The 8,336-nt window shown below is 33.8% G+C and overlaps 1 protein-coding gene across 2 annotated transcripts in view; it reads left to right on the forward strand.

Annotated features, from left to right (window-relative positions):
- Window positions 1-5,196, forward strand: part of LOC148599128 (lupus La protein homolog) — a 33,620-nt gene extending 28,424 nt beyond the window's left edge. For both annotated transcript variants that reach the window (XR_015918050.1, XM_088558832.1), the window contains one exon: window positions 3,776-5,196. The gene's annotated coding sequence lies outside the window, so the exon portion shown is untranslated. The remainder of the gene's footprint in view (window positions 1-3,775) is intronic.
- Window positions 5,197-8,336: the final 3,140 nt, after the last annotated feature.

The raw sequence follows: 8,336 nt of genomic DNA on the forward strand, positions 1-8,336 counted from the left end.
TCTCTAAGGTTGACCCATGTATTACTTCATGACTTTTCTGATCTCTGAAATAATTGAAGGTAGAAGTTTGTTACTCAAGTCTGATATTATCCACATTTAATGTCTTGTAAGAATTGTGCTGTTTCTAGCCATTCATTTGAAGTAGACTAGTCATAACAGTAACCTGTGATTGTGAAATAAAACCCTACAATATAAGTATTGATTTAAAATTCAACTGAGTTACAGCTTTGGTACCTACTTAGAAAGTTGGACTGCCTCAACCAGATGTTATATGTGTCAAGACAGGTTAAGTTGAATTGATAATAAATCTTTCATGCATCAAACAAAGAAAGGGGAAATGAGGCCTTAACATGCATTAAATAACAAATGATGAGTTAAAGATGTTGGATTTCCCTACATGAATCCTATGATTTAACTTTTCATCTCTGATGTACATTTAGAATTTGTGTCATACTCAATTGAGCTGACTTAGTGGTATTTGGGTTATATGATCAACTCAAGTTAAGACTTCAGAAAGTTAGTCACTCATTCAGTACCAAGCATGTGTCATATCAGACATAAAGTTAAACTCATTTGCTTTCTTTGACTAATGTGTCTCTTTAACATGCTACCTTGTGAAAAATCTGACTTGGCCTGATTAATTTGGTTGATTTTAGTAGGAGATATGTGTAGGGTTTTTTCTCCAAAATACTGTTCAGTCCGCAGAAAGGACTGTTACGTGGTAAAAGTAGATTGGAAATGCATCATTTGTTCCTTTTGGGTTTTCTACTCCCAAGAATCGCCTCTCAATTTGTATACATGTATATGGATTTGTACTTAATTTAAGCTATTTCTAGCAGTTGATTTCAGTAGAGATTTGAATTGAGTGTTTATTTCCTGATAACATTTATACAATACATACATGTACATGTGTTTAATGATTAGCCTTTATGTTCTACTTTGAAGTCTGGAAATGATGCTTACACATGTTAGACTCAAGATTGACAGTGATTAAAACATTCTACTGATCCAGACTTCCGTATTACTTTAGATCTTAAGACACTTGATAGCAGTATTGATTGTTATAGTTACATTGGTATTGATATTTGCTTTTGAATAATACCCTTTAGTACTTATGATTGTTGAATGAACAGATCACCTAACGATGATCAGGAAAGCCAAAGGATGTGCGTACAAAGTACATAGTAGTATCTGTTTTTTTCTTTTTCTCTTTTTATAATTTGAAGAGTGAAAAAAAAGGTATTTTGACAAGATTGTGTTCAATTTCTGAATAATGTGTGATTTGAGATATAGACTAAAAATATGTTGTAAATGATCCATATGGACATGATTTAGTTGGTTGTTCTTGCAGACATGGGTTAGGGAGGTTGTCTTAGCCAAAACTCAGTTAATAACACTAATTGCTAATCCACTTATTAATGTAAGATATAGCTGTGAGTGTCAAACATCACAACTTTATATTGAACTTACAGAAAGTTTGAAATGATTGAACATTTCATCTCTGATGTAACTTTACTTACTAGGGTTTTAATGTTAACATTGCTCTCAAGATGGGTATAGTTTTAGTGATCTACCCAAAAATATGATAAGCCTATATATCTGACCCTGTGTCTTATCAATTACCCTTATACTTGATGGGTTACTTTAGGTCATTTAAGTTCAAGGTAAGGGGCTGGTACGGGTTGTGGTGTCAAAAAGGATATGCCTATTACAGTGCTAAGCTTTTCATAGAAGGCAACTAAATAGTGGTCAGAACCGTGGTCACGGGCTAGGGCACTCTGCCCAACGAGCAATTGGGTTGTGTGCCCCTGTTGGTGGAATGGGGTAATCCTGGCATGCTACATGCTGGGTCATCAGGCCGTAATACGCAAAACATGACTACGAACAATAGTGGTGCAACTTGTTGGAAAAGACGCCATCTTCCTTGCACATTAAAGAACCCAGCAGTGGTATATAGGAGTAGGAACCTTTGTGGTCCACCATAGGAGGCTAAATTGCCTGACCCTGCCCTCCCCCCACCCCCCCTCCTTATTTCCAGTGGCAATCAAAATTTGTGGACTTTTCATTTTATTATCCATTTCATGTTCATTGCCTGGATATAGCTGAAATACTGATGCTTGGGCATTAAACATCAACAGTCAGTCAACCAATCAATTTAAGGGGCATCTGTGACTTCTAGGCACATTTGTTTCAGTTACAGTGTGATTATAACCAAATTCTCAGACTTGGTGGAATAGAATTTTAATCTGTCTGACTGAATGGTTATTTTGACTTTTTTTTTCTATGTGTTCTACAAGAAATTGTGAACATTTGAAAAAAATTCTACCAGACCCAATAAAAATTTACCTATGATCAGATACATTTCACCATGACTGACTATTTTTGCCATTGTTTAAAAAATCAACTGAAAGAATAATCCAGGAAATGATGTTTATACATGTTAGACCATGATTAAAACATGTTGCTGATCCTGGGTTATACTTCTATCAGCAAAATCACAAAAAAAATTACATTAAGATGTTTCTCTTAAAAATTTCATCCCAAGATTGAAATTGAAATAGAGTATGCATCAGTTAATTAGAAGGCTTGTTGGCTAGTTACCAACACAGTAGTACCAAATCTAATGACTGGGATAGGAAGCTCCTAAATACAAATTACAATGAAAATCATCGTAAAGAGCAAGTGAGATGTTCATTTCTTTGTGAAAGCTTCAACATGTACACTAATATAGTATCAGGAAATTGTTTTTCATTTAAGATAGTTTATGAACAAGTATTCATGTAATAAAAAAAATACAATAGGTTTTAGTTGATATCATGATTCATTAACCTCTGAGATATAATTTATGACCTCAATCAGCAGTTTGTCTCAGTATAAAAATGATCTCGTGAGTTGTTAAATCATGATATCCTTTGCACCTAAATGTGTTTATTGCTTAATTAGTGGAGTTCGAGTTGCTCATTTGCTTTTGTTACTTTATATGTATGATTTTAGTTACGTTATGTTCTTTGTTGTATATATCTGTTTTCCATGTCTGGTCTGTCCCTGGATTGCATTCTTTTGATTACCGCTATAGCTTTGGTTCCCTTGATTAGTCTTTCTGTATAACAGTAGTATAGCACTGGGTAAAGACTTGACAAAAAACCTGTAATGTTCATACAAATGATGAGATAAAGATGTTGGATTCCTCTACATGAATCCTATGGTTGAACATTTCATCTCTGATGTTGTATGTATTGTGTTCATTTAATATTCATTGTATCTTTTCACTTGAGACAGGGTATTCCTTTTTTAAGCCCTTTGAAATTTTCCTTTTTTACCCATGGGTAAGTTAAAATGTGACTTTTGTGACATTACAATGAGACATTCCATGGTCCCTTGATAGTATAAAAGAATTTTTGCAAGCAGGGCTTTCAGACCATAAAACTAATTATTATAGATAGAAAAAGAACCAAACACCACACATGACTATGAAATCTCTGATGCCCTTGTGTAAGTAATCACCTAGTTGTGGAACTAAGTCGTTCCCTTGGATATCTGAAAGATGTATTCGTCTTGCACTTTCAGCCATGTTAGATTCAGAACTATTCTCCAACAAAGTTACCACACTCTTACGTCTTTTGAAAATAATTTGATTTAACATGGTGGACACCTAACATTTCTGTTCTAACTTTATTAAATGAGGGGGGTGGGATGACATGACATTTACACATTCCAATAACTGATGCATTAATTACAGCAGTTAGGGTTCAGTTATTTTTCTTTTATTTTTCAGGTCCATAACACATCATTGGCAGGATGAAAGAGTAAATGACGTAAAGGACACTTTTTTTATAATGTGAGGATGTTGTCATGGAAACACAGTGAAATATTTTTTTGTTGTTGTATATGAATGTTTTTTTTTATTGAACATTGTGTTCTTATGAAGAATCTTTTATGTCTTTATTTGACAGATAAGTTTTAATTTAATGGGGCTTGTTGGTCTGGCCACAACCCATTGATTTTTTTGAGAATGTGTTCGAACTCACATTCCAAAACATAGTAATTGGTTTTTCACAGTGTTAAGACTGTAAACTTATCAATAAAAGACTCTTATGCTTAAACCTGATTATAGAAATCTGATCCATAAGTATTTCTACACTAAAATAAATTTAGTTAAACACACACACACACACATATTCTGGTTTTAAATTAATATACCCAAGTGTAGCTAACATGAATTTTAATGAGTTTTTTTATTTTGAATGCTTTCAATTGGGGAAATCCAGAGCGAACTTAAATTTGGACATAATTGGCAAACACTTGTGTTCGTTCAGTGTCATGATAAAATGTTCTAATGTATTCTATCTTACATTATTTCAGAAGTAACATGCTTTCTGATTGGATAAAAATTATGTATCATCTCATAGACCACATTTTGAATATGACTCTGATGCCATCAACCTTTTTCAACGGTCTACTCATTGAATTTTGATACTAAAATTAAATAATGAAGAATAAATGTTACATTTTTTATTGGATCTATTTAAAATATCCTCAGTGCTTAAGGCCCACACTTGAAAATAACCTGATACTCCAGTAATTTAGTGTACACCATGTGATTGAGATTATTTCTTCATAGACGAAAAAAATAAAGCAGTTATTCCTTAACTATTTGTAAAGAATGATATAATGCCATCAACATTTCTGTGTAGTATTGAGCAAGAATTATGAACCATGTAAATTCTTTTCTTTTGAAAGTACATTTTGATACTAGAAATAGTTTGACTCCAATTTTCACTCTTATACTTTATAAATAGGTTGCATTCCAATGATTGTTTGGGGAAGTTAAACAGTGTGGACTATTTCTACCTTATTGAGCATTTATAATGTATGTTTGTTTCATTTGCACTGAGTACAAAAGTTTACTTTAGGGAATAATATTTATAGTTCTTGTCATTAACTATATAACACACTTCATCACTTCGTGGTCATTTAATCAATAGAAGAAAAGCATTATCTGTTGAAGTAAGCTTTTCTATTTTATTTATTAAGATTTTTTTAAACAGAATCCTAGAACTCAAGTGATTTTTTTTGATAATTTTCATTAAGTTATAATATACTAAGCCACGTACATTTGTACAACCAACCAATGGTTAAGATGTCCATTGTTAGAGTAATGTTTTACATCATGTAAATAAATCATAGTCATACTGACACCATGTTCTTCTTTTTAAAGGTAGATGTTATTTTTGTCATTTTGGTTCACATAGCCAGGTTTTTTTTGGGGGTCATAGAAATACCTGAGTCTGTGCCTCAGTCCATTAGATCATGTTTGTGCACGCAACTCCTCGGGTACAACATAACAGATTTTGTTCAAATTTTGTAGGATTGTTTATGACCATTTGTATTAAATTTGATTATATTACAAAGTGATTTTGATTTGACAAATTTTACAGGAGTTATGGAACTTTGTACTTCATTTTTTTTTTTTTTGGCAGTGGGGAGGGACATAATGCTACGAGTTGCTTATATCGGTTACCGTACTAGCAGTGGTGTGATACAGTTATAGGGTCTGTCTAAGATAGAGTCTGTTTAACATGTCTATTATACCCCCAAACGAAGTTATGAGGAGGCAATATTGGTTTAACCCTGTCTGCACAACCTGTTCATCTTATATTCTAAGTAACTTGCAGTATTGTTATAAAGCTTTATAGGATGTTAATTGTTATACATGTGTAACCAGATGGAGATGTATTTATGTTTTTATGTTTCGACAAAAAATTTAAAAGTGATGGTTGTTGGACTTCAGCCGTTTTAAGATAACTTAGGTCTCATGCAGAGTCCGCAATTTCCAGGATTAATATGAAATCCCAACCTCCGTCTCTCCGCAACTATTTTCTATGGGGCTTGCAGCATTGTTTAAACTTAGTGGGACGTAATATAACCACATGGAGATGTGCATACTGTCAGGAATTTAAGTTAGGGCCAATATTGTAGAAATGATGTCTAATGGCGTTTTTCAGCCTTATGTTGTCCGAAACTCCTCCACGACTTCCTGAATTGTTATAAAACTTGGTGATCTGTTAAATTACCATATTTGAATGTGCATATTGTCGGATGTTTAACGACTTGCAGGATTTCAATGAAACTCAATGGAGTGTTTGATTACCATGTGCATATTGTCAGGAATCAATGCTTAAAGTAAATTTGCAGTCATATTCTGTTATTGTGTTGTCAATAAAACGTAGTACTTATTTCTTTTTGGAGTCGGCTGCAAAATTGCGTGTCAAAAGTGCTTAGTCTATCCCCCATAAAATTTGCGTCGGATATTGATCATGTGTCTACATTGGTTCTCCAAATGTAAAGGGCTCAACCAGCTGCGGCGGATGCAGAAGGGGTGCAGGGGGTTAGCACTTCCCTTATTGAAAATAATGTCATTTTCATGTGTACAATTGACGAAAAATGGCAAATAATGTCCCAGCACCCTCCTTTCCTGAGGAACCTCGGTTGTCATCCCTCCTGTAAGTGTCTGGATCCGGCCATGGTGTTATTCCCTTTAGTGGCAATGTCTAGTTGAATACAGAATAGAACATGCAGTTGTTTGCTTGTAACTACAGTCCTAAATATTGTAAAAAATGTCACTTGGGGTCCGTCTTTAACTTTTCTTCAAACATCTGTCCCCTGCACCCCCTCTGGATCCGCAATTGATTTTGTCCATACTTACCCCAAAGGAACAGAATTCAACATGCTACAGTCTAGTCCGAGATTGCTCTAGCGTCCAACGGCTGATTTGCCAGACAAATTGGGGACGACAGAGCTTGACCCGTTTGAAAAACACGCGGTGGCTTGAAATGCAAAATTCTGTAAATTCAAAAAAGACAGTCATTAGTAGTTGCATATACAATAGGCAGTACTATTGACGATGTAATGTTTCCACTCTGTATGGAATTTGCACATTGCAAGTTTTACAAAACTTCACAATATTTGACTCCGTGATCTTGAACCTCATAGTTTACGATCTCGATATTTTGCTATATTTGTTTTAATTTCTTTCTCATAAAACTAATTACTACAGACAAGTTTATATAAAATATCGTTTATAATATTATACAGTTATTAAATGGGTTGGATGCAATAGACCAGAATATTTGTCCTGAGGTACTGAGAATGATCAAGTGCTATATTGCACGGAGCCAACGAATGGAAATGGGGAATATGTCAAAGAGACAACCATTCGACCAGGAATAGGAAATTGACCGCTCCATGTTTACGAATTGACGAGAGTCACATCTACGTTTTTACACACGAGTTTTTTGTGTGTAAATTCCAATTCAATGAAGCGCTTAAAAAGTTCAACCAATCAAAAGGCTTAGAAAAAGGTCATTATGGGGTCAGTGCAATAGTACATCGACAGTGCAATAGATCACCCTGTCCTGAATAAATTTTGAAAATAGAGAAAAATATTTTTATATCTAATAAACAAGATAAAACCTTAAAATTAGGTAATAATAACTTTTATTACATACATAGTTTTAACTTTTCAAGAACCAAAAAAGTATTTAATTTTACCAAAATTGGTGCACAAAATCCCGTGTTTGTAATATGGGACGGCCTTTGATGTCCCACAAACCCAGCAGCCATTGAACGTCAGAGCAATCGGGGACTAGCTGCGATCGTATCATGCTGCGCTCCTCGGAGCTCTTTTTTTTTTTTTTGTATATGCCAATACAAACTTTTCGTAGACAGTCTGAAATTTCTTCTTTTTTTTTTTTATTTATTTTTTTTTTTTTGTTTATTCCAATATCTCTTCCAAGTGCAAAATTTTAAATTTTAATTTCTTCGGCCTCTTTCATTTTAGTACCTCAATAGTGGTCTCAAGGTTGTGGTAGAGCCTGGTACGGACTAAATGCCAATACAAGTAAAACTGACTGTAACGTTTATTACAAGTAGTAGAAGCGAGGATCACAGAATATACAACATGTTCCGAATATATACTATTCACTTATATAAGACATATCCTTAATTCAATGTACATCTGGACATAAATCTGGACATAAACATTCCATGTATCCAGTTAACTATTCACTTATATAAGACATAACCTTAATTCAATGTATATCTGGACATAAACATCCCATGTGTCCAGTTAACCTGCCTTGCGTATGATTTACTGACCCATTTATTATTTGTGTATAATTAATTATTTTGTTTGTGCCTTTGCTTACACTTTAATTGTTTAACCTTAGGTATTTTTGCTATTGTATAGTTACTTGTTTTGATAATACGTTCTTTTAATTTAATTGTTTAGCCTTAGGTATTTTTGCTATTGTATAGTTACTTGTTTTGATAATACG

Source organism: Perna viridis, chromosome 13, assembly GCF_037379345.1.
Source record: "Perna viridis isolate PV_CMFRI_1.1 ecotype Kerala chromosome 13, ASM3737934v1, whole genome shotgun sequence".
NCBI lineage: Eukaryota > Metazoa > Mollusca > Bivalvia > Mytilida > Mytilidae > Perna > Perna viridis.